General features: G+C 37.1%; 2 non-coding genes across 2 annotated transcripts; one reads left to right on the top strand and one right to left on the bottom strand.

Annotated features, from left to right (window-relative positions):
- The first annotated feature begins 8,133 nt into the window (after window positions 1–8,133).
- LOC122022031 lies at window positions 8,134–8,239 on the top strand. Its single transcript, XR_006122780.1, has one exon. It is a non-coding gene; the product is annotated as a small nucleolar RNA R71 (small nucleolar RNA).
- A 9,061-nt stretch (window positions 8,240–17,300) lies between these two features.
- On the bottom strand, window positions 17,301–17,410 carry LOC122022084. Its single transcript, XR_006122826.1, has one exon. It is a non-coding gene; the product is annotated as a small nucleolar RNA R71 (small nucleolar RNA).
- Between the last annotated feature and the right edge of the window lie 2,688 nt (window positions 17,411–20,098).

Genomic DNA, 20,098 nt, shown 5'->3' with positions numbered 1-20,098 from the left:
TATTGGGTGAGGCACCCCCTCCTCCTCTTTTATATTCCTTGATCTTGGCAAATAAGGAAAGTTTTAAACATAATTAAAACTTCCTTATATTCCTTGCCAATGACTAAAAAGGAAAGTTTTAAAATAAAAAAAATTAAAACGTCCTTTTCTTCTTGTCATGGCCGGCCATATCTATTGATTCAAAAAAGGAAAGTTTTAAACATAAAATTAAAACTTCCTTATTTGTTTCCGGAAAGAAATTTTAATTAAAAATTTCTTTCTTTAAATTCCTTGTTGGTTGTAAAAGGAAAATTATATAAATTAAAATATTTCTTTTAAAACATGTGGATGGTTGCAAAAAAGGAAAGTTTTATCAAAATTAAAATATTCCTTTTAACTACAATAAGAAAAGATATCAAACATTTCTCTTAATCCTTTGTAGAAAGCTATAAAAGGAAAGATTTAAAATTTTAAAAAACTCTCTTTTAAAATCATGACTTCCACATAAGGAAAGATTTAAAATTTAAAACCTCCATTTAATCTTAATGTGGCCGGCCACCCTTGCTTGGGCACCAAGCTAGAGCTGGCCACAACTTGGCTCCCTTCTTGGTTTGGTTTGGTCGGCCCTAGCTTGGGCTCCAAGCTAGGCTTGGCCGGCCACCAAGAGGTGGGTAAGAAGTTGGGTTTTGGTGGATATAAGACTTTATAAATAAGAGGCTACAATAGGGACCTAGAGGAGGAATTGGTTTTGGTCTCTCGATGAACTTGAGCTTCCCGTGTTTGCCCCGAACACCCAACTCGAGTTCATCAATAATAACTCATACCACTAAAGAGTTATTATTGCACTACCGCACCAATCCCATATTATAATATGGGCTCTTTCTTATTATGAGTATGTTAGTCTCCCTGTGTTTAAGATATTGAATGCTCACTAATTAAATGAGTTACTGACAAGACACTTAATTAATATCTAGCTCCAAGAGTAGTACCACTTAACCTTATTGTCATGTCGGACTAAGTCCACCTGCAGGGTTTACATGACAATCCTTATGAGCTTCTCAAGGGGACATCATCAACCTAGATTACTAGGACACAATTTCATTCTATAATCAAAAACATATCATATAAATATATTATTTCCCAACTTATCGGACCTATTGATTTATCAAATTAAATCGCACCCTTTGATAAATTAAAGAAATAAATATTAAGTATGCGTGCTTGTTATTATATCATGATTAAGAGTACGTACTTCCATAATAACAGAGGTATTGTTCTTTTATATCGTCAGTATAAAAAGAAACTACCTCAAATGGTCCTGCTCAATACACTCATAGTGTACTAGTATAATTTTATAGTCAAGATAAACTAATACCAAATTACACTACAACCACTCTAATGGTTTGTCCCATTCCATCTTGGTTGTGAGCAACTATTTATAATTTATAAGGAACTAATAACATAATCTTCTGTGTGTCTCCTTTCACCATGTTATCTACAATATAAATTAAATGGATAACTACACTTAGCATAAATATAAACATTTAACCAATGTGATTCTTATTTAAAAATAAATGTTTACAAAAAGCTAGACTTTTAGTATACATTCTAACACCATGATGTCAATTGGTTGTGTGATCAAAAGAGATGATTCTTGGGGCATTTCCCCCATAGTACATGTCCCTACACTTTTATCGACCACATCATCAGTATAAGTGGGGAAGAGTCCACTAATATCAATATTATCAATAGAAGGATCAACAACATTATTAGAAATTTGTTGTAATAACCATAGAACTAGGATCCCTCGTTGCACTATTAGTCAGAATCTTATCTTGTGGTCTTCATATGACTAGGAGCTGAATCATCCTGAAACTCTAACTGACTCTAATTTACTTGGGAATTATGCTCAATATTTTGTTTGGAGTTGTAGTCCAAATTTTGACGATCCATCCAAAATTGATTGTAATGTTGAGGCATGTCAGAGATCAACTGCTAGGATAGTAACTACTCATCCTCCTCAGAAGTGTACTGGGGTTGAAAGTTCTAAGTTTGATAATCTCCCCAGTCATAGGCATAAGTATCAGAAACTTGCTCATATGTATCTTGATGTTGAGGTTGGAATAAGTACTCAAATTCCATGGAAGAGCTAGCAGCTTTATTGAAGAAGTGACAAATAGCATATGGATGAGATGTGCTACCACACATTGTACAAAGGAACTCAAATTAATCATCTTCTAAATCATAATTTTCATTAATGGGAGATCTTGTACTTGCACTCATGGGTGCGAAAAATTTTCTCAAAGGTCTGCTTAACATGTTAGTGCTTATGGTATCTAAAAAACATAAAAGAAAAATGAAAAATATAGAATTAAAGATAAGAAGGGAAATGTATAATGAAAAGCAAGAAAGGAAATGCAGAAATAAAAGTAAAAAAATAAAATAAAAATCTATTAACAAGTCTAGCATAACTCAAATGCTAATCAACTAATGTTAATCAAAAATAGTCTTTGATAACGGCATCAAAAACTTGTTATGAACCACAAGTGCACGGTTACGTCATCAGTAATACAAAAGATATTGAACCCATAGGGACTGTTAATTAAGCACTAGTTAACTTTGCATGGTGAATTATCTAGACTAACAAAGGTTGGTTTGAAAAGAGAGAATAAGAGGTTGAGAGGAGAGAGAGAGAAGAAATAGAGAGAGAGAAGAAAGAGAGAGAGAGAGAGTGGATCTTGAGAGGGGTTGAGCTAAGAGGATGTGAGAAATGATTTGAGATGCGATTTTAGGATTTCATTTTCCTTGTGATGTTAGGCTATGTTACATAGATTGCTTAGTTCCTATCCTTTATGTTCATGCTCTTGTAGAAAGTTAGATTCATTACCGACTCTCTCTTGCAGTGGACAAACCGGCATGATCTTCTACTCCATGTCCTATGCTTCTAAATGGAAGTGATTCCTATGAAGTTCGTTAACAAGTTACCCCTATCACTAGGGCCCCTCGGTCATACATCACAAGAACACACTAACACACAATAACATTGAAATAGAAATAGTGATTACATCTGATTCCCTACTTCTTTGTTGAGATTTGCTTCTCCTTTTAAGGTTCATACCCTAGACGTCCGTGACTGGGATCTGACTATCACTAGCATCCCTCGATCATACAATCTAGGGTATTTCCCATACATGATTAATAATGCTATACAACCATTCGAAAAAACATGCAAAAGATATATATATGCTTCACACACACATTTCATCAAACATGAACAAGGCATCAAACAAGTCATTGAATAGAAACATGGCAAATCTACATAGTTTTACATCTCCATCACCTCACAAATACTCCCTAATCCTAGAAAGTAGATCTACTCCATTGCAAAGGAACAACAACCCTAAAACATAAAGTAAAGTATACTTACAACCCTAGATATGAGAAGAAGGGGAAGAAGAGATGATTGCCGATGTTTCCGATGTCTTGGGGATGCCTCCTTGCTCTGGAGATGGACGGATAGTTAAAGGATGGAGGTGAATGAAGCTCTAGGGTTTCTCCCTAAGGGGAGAACCCTTCACCAAAGAGAGGGATGAAGTCTGTTATGATTCCACAAGTACATGGTTTCGTCGTCAGTAATATATAAGATTGTCGAATCACAGGGACTGTTGATTAGGCACTAGAGGTGTCATAAAGTAAGTTATCTAAATGATCGAAAGTCAAATTTGATGCTTACGAACTAATGAGTGTGATTAAAGAGAGGGAAAGAAGGTTGAGATGAAGAGAGAAGAGAGAGAGAGAGAGAGAGAATCGATCTTGGAGGGAATGAGCTTTGGGAGATGGATTCTAGGATTTTGGTTTCATTATAATACTAGGAGATATTACATAGATTGCTTAGTTTCTACCCTCTATGTCCATGCTTTTGTAGGAAGTTAAATTGGTCAATATCCCTAAGTATCGAATAGAGACGATTCCTATGAAATCCTATAACGGTTAACCCCTGTCACGAGGGCGCCTCGGTAGATCACAGGAATACATGTCTAGTAAATAACAATAAGGAGAAAGGTAGATGATTTAGTACAATTTTCTACTTCCTTATGGAGGAATTGTCTATCCTTTCGAGAGAATGTCCTAGATGTCCGTGAATGGGTTATCCTTGTCACTAGGGCCCCTCGGGTGTTCGATCTAGAACACTCTTTCTACGAGAGTAGCAATTCCTAAGGGATTGTTTCTCCTTTTAAGGGAACGTCCTAGACGTCCGAAAAGAGTTACCCCTGTCACTAGGGGACCTTGGTCAATATGCTCTAGGGCATCCCCTTTGCATGATTAACAATCCTCCACATCAATCAACAAAGCATACATGAACAAGGCATTAACAAGTCATTGAATAGAAATATGACAAATCTACATAGTTCTATATCTCCATCACATTACTATTACTTCCTAATCCTAGAAGAGGATGTCTACTCCATTATGAGGGATGAACAACCCCAAAACATAAAGTAAAGCATACTTACAATCTTTGATGTGAGAAGAAGGGGAAGAAGCGATGCTTGCCAAGGTTTCCGATATCTTGGGGATGCCTCCTTGCTCTAGAGATGGACACAACGTCAGGGGATGACGGTGGATGAAGCTCTGGGGTTTCCCCCGAAGGGGAGAACCCTTTCCCAAGGAGATGAACGAAGTCCCAAACCAAAGATGAACCCAAGAATAGGGTTCTTGACCCTTATATAGGTTAGGGCACGGGCGCCGCATGACCCGTGCCACGGTCGTGCTAGATCCACACGGCCAAGTGCATCCTCCCTTCGGGTTGAGTGGCACGGCCGTGTGAAATCTACACGGTCGTGTCTTCCTTCTGTTCTGGTCACGCTGCAAGGCCGTGCTAATTGGCACGACCGTGTGGATCTGGGGCTCGGCTCCTAGGACACGACCGTGCAAGGTTGCACGGTCGTTCTTTGCTTGGCTTCAGTCGTGGGGGCCACGGTCGTGCAAGTTTGCATGGCCATTCTCTAATCTTCCTCTGGTTGGCTGCACGGCCGTGCAAGAGTTGTATGATCGTGCACTACTCCTCTTTTGTTTGGACACACGACCGTGCGAGGTTGCACGACCGTGTTCTCTGGCTCGTTCCGATGCGTCGACAATCGCTGTTTTCACTCCGAAAGTTGTCCCTGTCAACACAAAACCAAACAAAGAGCAGATATCCAAACAAAAGGGTATATATGATGAGTACATGATAAAAGAGACGATCATGCAAAGAATATATATGTATAAAGCAAGTGAATGTGCGTTAAAATATGCATAAACGATCATATTATTTACGCACATCACACCCCCAGACTTGAACCTTTGCTTGTCCTCAAGCAAAACCCGCAATCTAGATTTATGTGTGTATATGACATGTAATAATCCCTAATGAATCAATATAAACCTATCATATAGTTTCATTGATGAGCATGATACAAAAATTATTTGAGTGTGGGCTAAGTAAAAGTTCTCAGTGTGGCTTAACATTCTCAAGTGTCAATCTCTAAGCCTAGTCAAATTTTCATTTAACTGTGTTCCTCATACTTCCGACGATAGGCACTTATCTACCACACGCAAGGTTTGTTCTCCTAAAAAATGTTATGCATCGTCTACACAATGTCTCAAAGGAATATTCAGTATCAAGAGAAACATAGCATTCATTTCCCCAGTAACCTAACTCGGTCTCAAAGGAGTGAATTGCTAGTTTCCACTCACAATAACTAATTTTTTATCCCTTATTTTTCCCTTCTTTTTATGTTTGCAAAGTATCAAACTTGAACAAACTTTCATTTTTTTTAATTTTTTTTTTGGGATTGATTTTTTCCAAATGAGCTTACATGATCTAAGTTTATCCAGTAACCAAAATGTAGTTGAGAGGTTACCATAGAAGCAAGAGTACTAGTCCGGTTCTATGAATCATGACTATTTTCAAAAAAATCTACCATCAAAGTCAAACATAATGTGAAGAGATCCTTAGACTAGGCCAACATTCAAATTCTTCTAATAATAACAATGCTCACTTCATGCTACTATGGATAGGAAAATAAAGATCAATAGGCATACTAGCATACCAAATCACACAACATAAATATCTAGATGAAATGTGCTAGTATTTTGCATTAAGGAATAGACAATCATGATGTGATGAATGATGCAACTAGGAAAAATTTATTATGCAAAAGAAATAAGCAAAAACTAAACTAAACGAAATGCATCTAATGCATCCCCCTAGACTTAAACTTTTCATTGTCCTAATGAAAACTAAAATTAATGTGGAGGAGATTAAAAGTAAGAGAAGTTACCAAATGATGTATGTCAAATGCACATGTTATTAACTTCTCCATCATGTAATTGTACTCCTCCTAATCTTTGAGTCCTATAAAAGAAAATTGACAACAAAAATTAAGTAGAGGATACATGCTTATTATGAGGAAAGAAATGAAAACAATAAATAACTAAAGACATAAATAAAATAAGAAAGAACTTGGGTTGCCTCCCAAGAAGCGCTTGTTGAAGGTCATTAGCTCGACCACCTCATTAGATTCAACAAAATCTTGCTCTTGGAGGGGTATGATATTTCAACACCCCCCTACTAAGGGCTCTTATTATGGAGAGAGCTTTCATTAAAGAAGCTAAAGAGTAAAGTATAACTCTCTCCATCTTCGTCTTCTTTGAAGTTCTTTCAGGTGGTCGAAGACGGTTCAATCTGAGCTTCCAAATATAAGCCACATAAAAATCTGCACACCCAAAAGAAAAACATAACTCTCCCAAGCATGCTATATTAGATAGAACTAGAACTTTATTAAGATGAACTGAGTATGTATCACAAATTGAATCACATCCAACAAAAATCTACTATTGGTACATCTATGAAATTTTCCAAAAGATCACAAAAGATACTAGCCTTGCTTTGCTGAGAGATACCTGAAAGTTCTAAACATGTGGATGTGACTTCTGAATCTTGTATTGGCTCTAGCTCTGGATCAAGTGGTGGTGCCTCTAAAAGTGGTGATTCTTGGGGCTTTGCTTCTATTTCACAAGTCCCTACACATTGGTCCACAACATATTCAATCCTTGCAACTCTCATAATCTCAGAAGGTTGTGGGGATAAAGGAGGTGATTCTTGAGATGCTGCTTCCACAACACAGCTCCCTACACTTTCTTTCATAACATCATCATTAACACAAGCATCAAAAAATAAATCAACATCAATATCCTCAGTGGGAGAATCATCTATAGGAGGATCACTAACTTCATTTGCAGTTTTAAGTTGATCTACCACATCACATTCATCATTTGAAATTCAATTTCATCATAACACCCAATAAACCCAAAAGGTAGATCTGAAAACTTGTTATCCACTATATTATCATCACAATCCTCATCTGAAGAGTCCTCATCTTCATATACATCCAGAAATCTACACTCAACCATATTAGTGTCACAGAATTTGCTAAAGTCTTCGCTTTCATTGACCCTCACTAGCCTTTGTGGAAAAGAAACCTTTAGTGAAGGTCTTGGGAAAGGTACTTCCCTTTTCCCATATTCTCTTTGAGCTTGCGGAGGAGGTCCAACTTGCTTACCTAGTGTAGGTGTGATCAATCGTTGAGGGAAAGGTACTTGTGGCCTTTGGGAACTTCCTGGAGTAATGAAACTGAGTTCTTGAGGTCTTCCATTGTTCTTCTCCTCAATTCTAAACAAATCCTTCTTCAATAGTTCTTCATGATTCTTGCCACTTCTCAACTTAAAATTATTACACTGTTCACTAGACACTGTCTATGTAGGAGGAGGATCTTGCTTGAACCATTTTGAAACAATGCTATCAAACTTTGCCCCTAAATGTTTGAACTCCTCATTCTGTGACTTGTGGATTTCAAAACTCTTGGATGGTTGAATTGTATTTTGTTTGATAGGCTCTATTGTATATATGACTTGTACTCTTGAATTTTTGAGGGAGATTCCAACCAACTTTTGTTCAACCATTCATGGAGGTTCAATGCCACTTGATCAATTAACATATATGCTTCATCTACACTCTTGTCCATAAAAGAACCTCCAGCTAATGAATCTAACAAACACTTATCTGAGAAAGAAATTTCCCTATAGAATATGTGCAGGGTCAGCAACTTTTCTAAACCATGATGAGGGCACTGTCTTTGTAGACTCTTGAATCTATTCCATGCTTCAGATAATGATTCTCCATATGGATGAGAAAAATTTGTGATGCAATTCCTCATATAAATCATTGTACTTGGAGGAAAAAAATGATTTAGAAATTGCTTCTCCAATTATTCCCAACTTGTGATGCTTTGAGGATGGAGAGAATATAACCAAGTCCTTGCTTTTATCCTTGATGCTAAAAGGAAATGCCATTAATCAAACTGTGGCTGCTGACACTCCTTCACAATTCACCATATCACAAAGTTCTAGAAATATCTCAAGATGTAGATAAGGACTTTCTGATACTTCTCCTCCAAATTTGTGACCTTGTATCATGAAAATCAACTTCGAGTCTAGTTGAAAATTTTCTGCTTCAATATGAGGCTGCACAATGGGAGACAAAAACCTTGAAGAAATAGGTGCCGAGAAATCTCTTAAGGGCCTGCTTGACATGTTAGTGCTCAAGAAATTTTTTTTTTTGAGTAAAATCAAAAATGAAGAATTAAAGATAAGAAATAAAATGCTATATGAAAAAAAAACAAAATGCAGAATTTAAATTGATAAAAAAAATAAATGTAGAATTTAAAGACAAGAAAAAAAATGCAGATTTTTTTTTTGAATTATGAAAATGGAAAAGCAAAAACTATTCACAAGTCTAATACACTAAATTGCTAATCTACTAATGTTAATGCGAACAGTCCCGACAACGGCGCCAAAAACTTGTTATGATTCCACAAGTACATGATTAACAATCCTCCACATCAATCAACAAAGCATACATGAACAAGGCATTAACAAGTCATTGGATAGAAATATGGCGAATCTACATAGTTCTACATCTTCATCACATTACAATTACTTCCTAATCCTAGAAGAGGATTTCTACTCCATTGTGAGGGATGAACAACCCCAAAATATAAAGTAAAGCATACTTACAACCTTGATATGAGAAGAAGGGGAAGAAGAGTTGCTTTCTGAGATTTCCGATGTCTTGGGGATGCCTCCTTGCTCTGGAGATGGACGGAACATCAAGGGATGGTGATGGATGAAGCTCTAGGGTTTCCCCCGAAGGGGAGAACCCTTTCCCAAAGAGAGGAACGAAGTCCCGAATCAAAGATGATCCCAAGAATAGGATTCTTGACCCTTATATAGGTTAGGGCACGGGTGTCGCACGGCTCGTGCCACGGCCGTCCGAGATCCGCACGGCCAAGTGCATCCTCCCTTTTGGTTGAGTGGCATGGTCGTGCGAGATCCGCACGGTCGTGTCTTCTTTCTGTTCTGGTCGCACTGCACGGTCGTGCCAATTGGCACGACCGTGTGGATCTGGGGCTTAGCTCCTAGGACATGGCTGTGCAGGGTTGCACGGTCGTTCCTTCCTTGGCTTCAGTCGTGGGGGGCACGGTCGTGTAAGTTTGCATGACCATGCTCTGATCTGCCTCTGGTTGGTCGCACGGGCGTGCAAGAGTTGCACATCTGTGCACTGCTCCTCTTCTGTTTGGCCACATGACCATGTGAGGTTGCACGACCGTGTTCTCTGGCTCGTTCCGGTGCATCGACAATCATTGTTTTCACTCCAAAAGTTGTCCCTATCAACATAAAATCAAACAAAGAGCAGATATCCGAACAAAAGGGTATATATGATGAGTACACGATAAAAGAAACAATCATGCAAAGAATATATATGTATAAAGCAAGTGAATGTGCGTTAAAACATGCTTAAATGATCATAATATTTACGCACATCAAAGTCCCAAAAAAAAGATGAGTCAAAGAATGTGGTTCTTGACCCTTTTATACCTCCTCCAAACTGCCTAGGAAAATCAGGATTACAAGGGTATGGTAAAATAGGTTTTTCACCTATCAAACCAAGTTTTCTCATGATTCACCCTAAACCAAAATTGTAGACCTTGAAATTATATACAATCTAATATTTGGATCAAGGCTTGGCTCCAACCGAGCCGAAAGTTATCATGGTTCAAACTTTGGTCTGCAATCTGGGCGGAAGTCCAGATGAATCCGCAGTTGGGAAACATGGCTGTGCCTTTTAGCACAAGTAGACTATGCTTTCTCTCTATTGAACCTGCAGCAAAGTTATAGATCTTGAAGTTTTCTATGTTTGGTATAAAGAACAACCCATAACTCTAATTAAACACAAATTAATGGCCATTTTATAATCGGTCTACAATCTGCCCAGAATTCAGCATGGCTCTGTTTTTGGTGCGACACGACCCCTGCTTCTCCGCCACACGGTCATGTGGAATCACACGGCCAGAGTCTTCCTCATCTCTAGTCTAGTGACATGGTCGTGTGAATTCACACGACCATGGCATTCATGGCTTCTGGAAAAATGGCACAGCCATGCCTTGCTTTACCTCTGGAGACTCCACACGGCTATGTGGATTCACACGATCATGGTCTTCTTTTCTTTGGAGTGTGTTACGACCATATGAGTTCACAAGGCTGAATCTTGATTTGGCACGGGCTAGACAACACAGCCGTGTGGTTTCACACGGCCAGAGTTTCATCTTCTCTTTGTTTGCTCCAATGTGCATTTTGTTCCATTTTCACCCCAAATTGCATCCTGTCAATCAAAACAAGCAAAGAGTATATTTCCAAACAAAATATAATAAAAGTACAACATTATAATGAAATAGGTGAAATAAATATAGATTATGCTAATGAAATATAAGTATATGTACGTTAAAGTATGCATAAAAGTATATATAATCTCTGCACATCAACAATCAATGCACAATAAGTTATATATATCATTAAGCATCACTATAGTCAAGTCAATACAAACTAAGATATGTCTTAAAGTACACAAATCTAATAACTCTCTATGCCCCATTTAAGAGTCTCTACTGATAGGTTTGGTGAAGGGGTCAGTAACCATATTGTTGTGTGTTGAAATGTACTTGACAGTCACTTCATTCTTCTTAATGATGTGTCTTATATAATGATATTTGGAATCTTTATGTTTGGTTTTGCTATGAAACTTAGTGTCTTGAGTGTAAGTGATAGCGGCTTGATTATCACAATAAATCATTACTAGCCACCCACTATATGCTAAAATCCTTAAGTCATCTAATAGTCTTCGAAGCCAAATACTCTCTTGAACTGCTAATGAGCAAGCCACGAACTCAGCCTCCATTGTAGATAGAGAAACACAGGTTTTCTTCTTACTACTCTAGCAAATGGCTCTACTATTGAGCAAGAAAGCAAAACCTGATGTTGATTTACGTTTATCCAGATTGCCTCTCCAATCGACGTTTGAATATCCTATAAGTTGTAAATCACCTCCTCCATAACATAGAAAGAAGTGTTGGTGCAGGGAGCACCAGATGATCGAACATGAGTTTTGATATTGGCAAAGGATTCAAAGTTAAGTCTTATTATTGTACTAATAAGGTTAACTGAGTGTGTAGGAAAGTCCTAAGTGATCATAAGCAAGGAGAACTAGGTAAAAGGAAAGTTCTAGTTATGGCTAGGCAAGGAAGTTCTGGTTCATAGGACTAGACAAAGTCTTGGTAGCTTAAAGACATCGGGTAAAAATCTTAGGGTCAAGGACATTAGGTGAAAGTCCTGGAGGTTGCAGACACTAAGTGAAAGACTAAACAGGTTGGGAATTGGGCATCTAATGGAAAGTCCTAAAGTCTTGGATGCTAACCAAAATTTCAAAGGGTCTGGAGGACCAGTTGGGTAAAAGGTAAACTCTCCTAAAAGGAGTATGTGAGAATACGCTCCTCGCTGAGGGAACAGTAGGCATAGGTTTGACCTAGGATTTCACTAAAAATCTGAAAGTCAGAACCAGGGAGTCCAGAGACAATTAAATTAATCATATTATATTGTGTTAAACTTTATTTTACAGGGTATTGATGTGTGTAGATTATATACACTTTTATGCATGTTTTGACATACATCTACTTGTATTTCATTAGCATAGTCTATGTTTATTGCACCTTATTTCATTATAATATTGTACTTCCATTATATTATATTCAAAGATATGCTCTTTACTTGTTTTAATTGATAGGACATGATTTAGAGTGAAAACGGAGCAAAAGATGCACATTGGAGCAACTTTGGAAAATTCAACTCAGGCCATGTGAAACCACACAGCCGTGTGGTCTTTCTTGTGCCAAATCAAGCCCCGACCAAGTAAACTCACATGGATGTCAACAATCCAAAGGGTAGAAGACCATAGCCATGCTGATTTACATGGCCGTTTGAACATTCCAGAGGTAAAGCAGCACACGACCATGTGAATCAACATAGCCATGCCACATTCCAAAGGCAGAATAGACCTCGGCCGTGTGTATTCACACGGCTGTGTGAGGTCTCCAGAGAGCAAGAAGAGCATGGTCGTGTGATTCCATACGGTCGTATGAGATGTCCAAAGGCTGGTCGTGTGGATGTCACACGGTCGTGGCATGGGTCATTCTAGGCTCATGCCCTACCCTATTTAAAGAGTTGTTCTCCCTTTTTTGGGAATCTTTGGCTTGGGGCTTGCCCCCATTCCTTGAAGAAGGATTCTCCCCCTTAGGGGAACCCTTGGAGCCTCATCTTCACCAATTTGTCCATCTCCAGAGCAGGGGAGTGCTTCCAAAGACGCTACGCTTCAATGATAAGTATCTCTTCTCTATATCTCCATGTATTGAGTTGTAGTTTGCTTCATTTCATCTTTGGTTGTAAATTCCCTTGTGATGGAGTAGATCTCCAGATCTAGAATGTCAAAAGTAGCTATGATGTGATTGTGGATGTATATATGAACAATGTATTTGGATATTTTCCTATTCAATAAAGTATTTATGTCATGTTCTATGTGTGTTGTGCCTTGTATGTGTTTGATGAAATGTGTGTGAGGTCAATTCATATAGATGTAGGATTTTGATCACCATATAGAGAAAGAGCCTTGGATTGTAAGTGAAGGATCAATAGAAAGTGATGGGGGAGGGGGGGGGAGGGGTGAATATCGCTCTTTTAAAACTCTTTCTTTTAGAACATTTAAAACATGAGTAGTGCAATGGAAAGTAAAAAACACGTTTCGGTTACTTGGTTCAGAGCCTAGGTCGACTCCTACTCTAAGGCTTATGATCCTTGATCGCACCGTTGAGCAATCCACTAAAACTCTTCTTTCCAAAACCTTCGGAAAGAAGCAATTCATACAAATGAGAGTATAAGATAGTAACAGCCTAATATCTTATATGAAATTAAATACAGTGCAATCTAAAATAAAATATACCGAACAAGTATGTAGATGAAGATCGTCGGCATCTTTTCAAAGCAGTAGCTTGCTTGAAGATGTGTTGTAGAACAATAGCACGAAAAGAACTTTTGCATTGATATGGACATACAACTGTTAACTTGATTCATGTTTGTTTGCCTCGGACCACAAGCTTCTTTTTATAAGAATTGTCAACGATCAATCGCCCAATCCTCAGGTTTGATCAATTGAAGCTACTCCCTTCCTTCTTCACTGAGATCCGATCTTCGGGCATTGATGGCATTTAATGGTTTAGTCGACCGATCATCTTGTTTGATTGATCGAACAATAAATTTCCCTATTCGTCGAGATTCAGACTTAATGCTTCATTAATGTAGCGATCGTTCGGTCGACTGATCAGCCTGGCTTCCTTCTTTCCTTTGGGTCGAGTTTACTCTCTGCCATGCCATCATGGTTCGGTCAACTATTCTACTAATTCGGTCAACCGATCAGGCTTTGACCGAACTTTACTTTGTTCTGCTCTGGTCTAATTTCTGGTCTAAGTTAGCCTGGTTCAGTCGATCGTTTCCTATGTTCAATCGACTAATCTAGTCGAACCTGTAACACAGAGTTAAATAGAATATTCCTATAAAATAAAGGTTAGCATAGTAATATATATTATGCATGATAGTATAAGACATTAGAATTGTCTTGATCTCAACTTGAAAACCTTCCCGATTTCTCCAGTTGGATCAGTGACCTAGAGTTTTTTTCTTTCTGGAATGCAACCTCACTATCGCTCCTCCAGATGTTTACCTCAACCTACCTACCAAACATTGGTCCTCCATACTTATTTTGACTTTCCTCTTAGCCTCGGATCAGCTCGCTAGGACTTTCTCTTAATCTTTGGTCCTCCAGACCTCTCGATCTCTCTGCCAAGTGTTGAGTCCTCTTTACCTACTTGGACTTTTTTCCTGGATTCCACGATCTGCTAAGTCTTTCCTGCCTAGTCATGACTAGGGTTTTCCCGATTGAGTAAACAGTTTGCACATTCAGTCAACTTGTTAGATTACAATAAGACTTAACTTGAACCTTTGACAACATCAAAACTCAGGTTTGATTCTAGTGTACCCTGCACCAACAATCTCCCTCTTTTTGATATTTGGCAATCAAGGTTCACAGTTAAGTTAATAACATATGTAAACATATAAGTAAACGTATAAGTAAACAAGCATTTTTATTTTTCACTTTACTCCCCCTGAGTTTAACAACTCCCCCTGAATTCACTATCTCTCCCCCTTTGACACATCAAAATAATGGGAAACACAACTCTAGAGTCTCAAAAATGGTTTTAAAAATAAGGTTTTGATAAAAAATCTAAACATCCAAGAAATGTAGACCTTTAAAAACTTAGAAAGATAGATTGAAATTTACTAAAGCCAAAAAAATATGAACATTTAGTAAAGTTAAACATTAAGGTAAAAATTTTTGAAAATAAAATTTGCAATTTTTAATAAGTTATAATTTCTTAGGGTAGTAGTTTTAAAATTAATTTTGAAAATTTTATAAGTTAAAGTTTAAGTTGAAAATAAAGAGAAAAAATTGAAAGTGAAAACAATTTAATTTAAGTTGAAGATTAAGTTGAAGATTAAATGTGAGTTTAAAAATTTAGAAAGATTTGAAAACAATTTTTGAAAAGATTTTTAAAGATAAAGTTTGAAAATTTTAAAAATCTGTAAAAGGTACTTTTGAAAATAATTTGAAAAATAATTGAGAAAATGTTATTAATGCTCCACCTGAAATTGATAAGTACCTAAAAGTCCAAGCATAATTTTTAAAACTAAAAAAATGTCCTTATAGTGAAATGTTCATACTTCATACTTAGCTAACTACCACAAGATAGCAACTTTTGATTCAGGTTGGTCAACTTGAGAGTATGATTCTAATTAGGTTGTTACTAGCTAGATTTCCCAAATTGATTAATATTTTTTGTTTAAATCCTAGATTTATAGCGATGCACTGACATAAGCATCCCAAATCTTAGGCTAAGTCCTAAGCATCCCACATCATTCTATGTTTTCAAAATATATAAGCAAGGTATCCTACTGTGTTTGTGAGATGCTAGCTGCTAAAATTATAGGAACATGCATTTCTACGGAAAGACCTAGGCTACTCCAAAAAGATAAAATATTTTAAAATCTATTTTAAAAATAAATTTTGAAAAGCTACTAAGTAATAATTTTCAAAAATATATAATAAAGAAAAAGACCTATTCTATAAAACACATACCTAATTATCTTTTTAAGTTACTAAATTCAGTTTCAGGCAAAGGTTTAGTAAATATATCAGCTAGGTTAGATTTAGAGTCAATATAATTAAGTTTGATATTTCCTTTAGTGATATGATCCCTAACGAAGTGATGTTTTACTTCTATGTGTTTAGTTTTAGAGTGATGTACTAGATTTTTTGTTAAATTTATAGAACTTATATTATCAATAAATATTTTTACATTTTTATAATCCAATTAAAATCCTTTAAATTATGGGACATCCATAGTAATTGAGCTACACATTCGCTCATTGCTATGTATTCAGCTTTAGTAGTAGACAAGGTAACACAATGTTGCTTTCTACTAAACCAGCTAACTAAAGACGAACCTAGTAGTTGACATCCTCCACTAGTACTCTTTCTATCTAACTTGCAGCTAACATAATCTAAATCAGAATAGTCAACTAATTAAAAATATAATGTTCTTGGGTACCACATTCCTACATTAATCATTCCTTTTAGATATTTAATTATTCTTTTAACATAAAATTGGTGGAATTCTTTAACGCACGTTTGATAATGAGAACACATACTTACTGCAAATAATATGTTAGGTTGACTTCTGCAGGAGGAAACCGGCAACTTCCTGTAAATTCATGACAATTGAGGATAGGAATTGGTAGATCACCTTACATTGATAAATATCACAATGAAACCGGACTCCTAGAACTCTCACAAAACCAAATTCTCACATTTTCTTTTTCCATTTCTATTTCTAGTCGCTACTTAGTACGTTCATTACCTTTGTCAATTGTTTAGCTAATTCATTGTGAGACATCTCTAGTGCTTATAACCAGTCCCTGTGGATTCGATATCTTTTTATTACTTACGACGAAACCATGCACTTGCGGTTGCGTTAACATGTTTTTGGCACCGTTGCCAGGGACTGTGTCTATAACATTAAAGATAATCATTTGAGTTAGACTATACCTTTCTTTTCTTTTCTATTGCATAGTTGTAACTAGTCTTAGAAATTATGTTTTCCTTTTATTTCTATTTACCCTTTTTTCTTGCAATTTAACTTGCTGCAATTCAAATTCCACATTTATATTTTCATCATTTTGATCTAGTTGTTTTTCAAGTAAAAAGAAATTCTAAAAAAAACTTGAGATCTTGCTCTTGTATGCATAGATCTAACTTTGTAGGAAATCTATTACCTCTTGACCCAAAGATTGATAGAACTTTTCATAGAAGGAAGATTTTGCAAAGAAATCAAGAAGAACAAGAAAGCTCTACTATGGAAAACAAACCATTGAAAGATTATGCAACACCTTATGCCAAAGGGCTTCGTTCTAGTACCACAAGACCATGTATTGAAGCCAACAATTTTGAGATCAAGCCTGTAATAATTACTATGGTGCAACAAAATTAGTTTGGAGGTGGACCACATGAAGATCCTAATCAACATCTTGAAATTTTCTACGAAATCTGTAGCACAATGAAGATGAACGATGTTCCATCCGAAGTAGTGAGATTATTATTATTTGGGTTTTCTTTAAGAGATAGAGCAAAACAATGGTTGAATTCCTTACCCACAAATAGTATAACCACTTGGGAGTAATGTGAGCAATAGTTCCTTGATAAATTCTATCCTCTAAGTAAGACTGCTCACATGAGAAATCTAATTGCAAGCTTTAGACAATCAGACTCAGAATCCTTATTTGAAGCATGGGATAGATACAACAATATGCTCAGACAATGGCCACATTATGGATTAGAAAATGGTTGGTTTTACATACTTTTTACAATGGCATCAACTATCATACAAAGGTGTCTCTAGATTCTGCAGCTAGAGGGGCACTTATGAATAAAAGTTTAGATGAGACTGAGGATGTAATTTAGAGTGTAGCACAAAACCATCATCAATGGGCAACAGAAAGAAGTGGAAGCTATTCTTATGCACCCCCAGCTAAAACATCAAGAAAATTTGATGTAGATGTAATTACTTTGATGTCTTCAAAATTGGATGATCTCACTAAAAAATTGGAAAACATGGGTACAAGTTCTAACATGATAAACGCCATAGTATGTGGTTGTGAAAGTTGCAGAAGCTCAGATCATTCTCAAGACTCATGTCCTCTAGGAGCTATTTCTGCACAAATTAATCAAATAGAGTAGTGTGATGCTATTATGGGTTACAATCAAAAATAGAATAACCCATACTCTAACACATACAACCCTAGTTGGAAGAATCATCCAAACTTCTCTTATAGAAATAATCAAGAACAAGGACCATCCACGGGGATTAAACCAAGCTATCAGCCTGGACAGCAAGGCTATCAACAACAATCTTCTCAAGGGTGTCAATTTTCTAAATAGGAGAAAATGATTGAAGAAGTTATTTCCAATCAAAATGAAATGAAGCAAGAGATCAAGCTGCTCACTCAGAGAATAGACAATTCAGAGAAGCACCAGAAAATACAAGATAGACAAATTGTCCAGATAGCTTCCTCATCTTCAAGAGCACCAGGACAATTTTCAAGAAAATCCGATGTCAACCCAATGGAACACTGTAACAGAATTGAACTTAGGAGCAGACGAACCTTGGGAGGTTCTCAACTGATTGCTGAAAAAGGGATAAAATGTAAAGAAGAGCTCTCTCCTCCAACACTTGAACCCATTTAGATTCAAGATGAAGGGAAAAGAACTAAGAAGGATGAAGAGACTCTTCCACTTTACCATCAAAGTAAAGTAATCCCTTTTCCTCAAAGATTAATCATGATGAAGAAAGATGAAGAGTTCAACAGATTTCTAGATAAAGTTAAAGATATTTGTGTCGAGGTACCTTTGATTGATGCGATTCAACAAATGCCAAAGTTTGCCAAATTTTTGAAGGATATTATGTCCAACAAAAGAAAAAGGAGACATCAAGACCGTAGCTCTTACTGAAGAATGTAGCGCTTTATTTGAGAAGAACACTTCCCCGAAGCTCCAAGATCTAGGAAGCTTTTATATACCTTGCACTATAGGAGTTCAATTTATAGAAAAGGCTTTTTGTGATTTGGGGGCGAGTGTTAGCCTCATTCCATACTCAATTTGTAATAAGCTAGGGCTCAAAAACTTTAAACTTACTACCATGGCACTACAATTAGCTGATCATTCTTGCAGGTACCCTAAGGGTATTGTAGAAGATGTGCCGGTAGAAGTTGGTGGGAGCATTATTCTCATAGATTTCGTGGTACTTGACATGGAAGAAGATCTGAAAATTCCAATCATATTAGGAAGACCTTCCTTGCAATAGATGGAGCACTAATTGATGTGAAAAATCATAAACTTTCATTCATCATTGGTAAGGAAAGGTTGGAATATGATTTATCTAATTCTTCTAACCATGTCTATTCTTTTTTGGTGAGTGTTTGCAGCGGGGCAGATACTTGTAAATTTGAGGATTGGAACTTCCATCCTCATGGGAAGCCATCGGATGAAGAACCTAATCTGGCAAGCAATGGGAGAAGGCCTCCCATTAAAAGTGAAAAATACATTTGCCCTCTGAGGGCAAGAATGAGGGAAGAATGAACCTACTCAACATGAGAAGCGAAATCCGTATCTCCTTGGGTATAGCTGTGGAAACAAAGATGGGGTCGAGCTAATGACCTAAAATAAGTGCTTCTTGGGAGGCAACCCAAGGGTTCTTTTGTTAGATTTAATTTGAGTTGTCTTTTTCATTAGTTAGAGTTTTTAATTTGATTTTGTTCCTATTTTCAGGTTGGACATAGCTTCCATGAGCTGGCCATAATTACTTCATCGGCATAGAAGCATTGGAGAAGTGACCAAAGAGGAAGTGTTGTGATTTCAGCCTTGACAGAGCCTGGCTTTGTACCATACACGGTCGTGTGACACTCACAGGGGTGGAGGAGCATAAAGCCGTGTTACTCACACTGCCCATGTGAGTCCATCCGAGAAGAAGGAGGTCAAGGTCATGCAACTTTGCATGGCTGTGTGAAAACTCGAGAGATGAAGATGAAGAAGGTCGTGTGTGTCACATGGGTGTGCGAGAACAATAGAAAAAGAAAAGAGTACGACAGTGTGATAGCAACGGTCGTGTGAGCAAAGCCGAGAAGGAGCATGTGGTGCCTGTGCCATTTGGCACGACCGTGTAGATCTGGCCGTGGGGAGGACAGTTTAGGCCGTGTAGATCTACATGGCCGTGTGAGGCACTTTTGCTTTGCCGTGTCTATAAGACAAGGTTGTGTCAAAGCCGTGTTGTCCACACCACCAAGCAAATTTCCTCTTTTCTAACTTCTCTCATCTTCATTTTCTCTTCTTTGCTTCACAAATATAGATCCCTCACTCATTCTTCTTCATAAACAAGATCTAGATCTAGATCTGAATAGAAATCCATCTCCTCCATCTTCATGATATCAAATCTCCCTAAATAAGATCTTCATTTTTGGATCTACCTTC

Source organism: Zingiber officinale, chromosome 9A (assembly GCF_018446385.1).
Source record: "Zingiber officinale cultivar Zhangliang chromosome 9A, Zo_v1.1, whole genome shotgun sequence".
Classification (NCBI taxonomy): Eukaryota; Viridiplantae; Streptophyta; class Magnoliopsida; order Zingiberales; family Zingiberaceae; genus Zingiber; species Zingiber officinale.
Note: the sequence above shows the minus strand (reverse complement) of the source record. Positions and strands in the feature narration are given on the sequence as shown.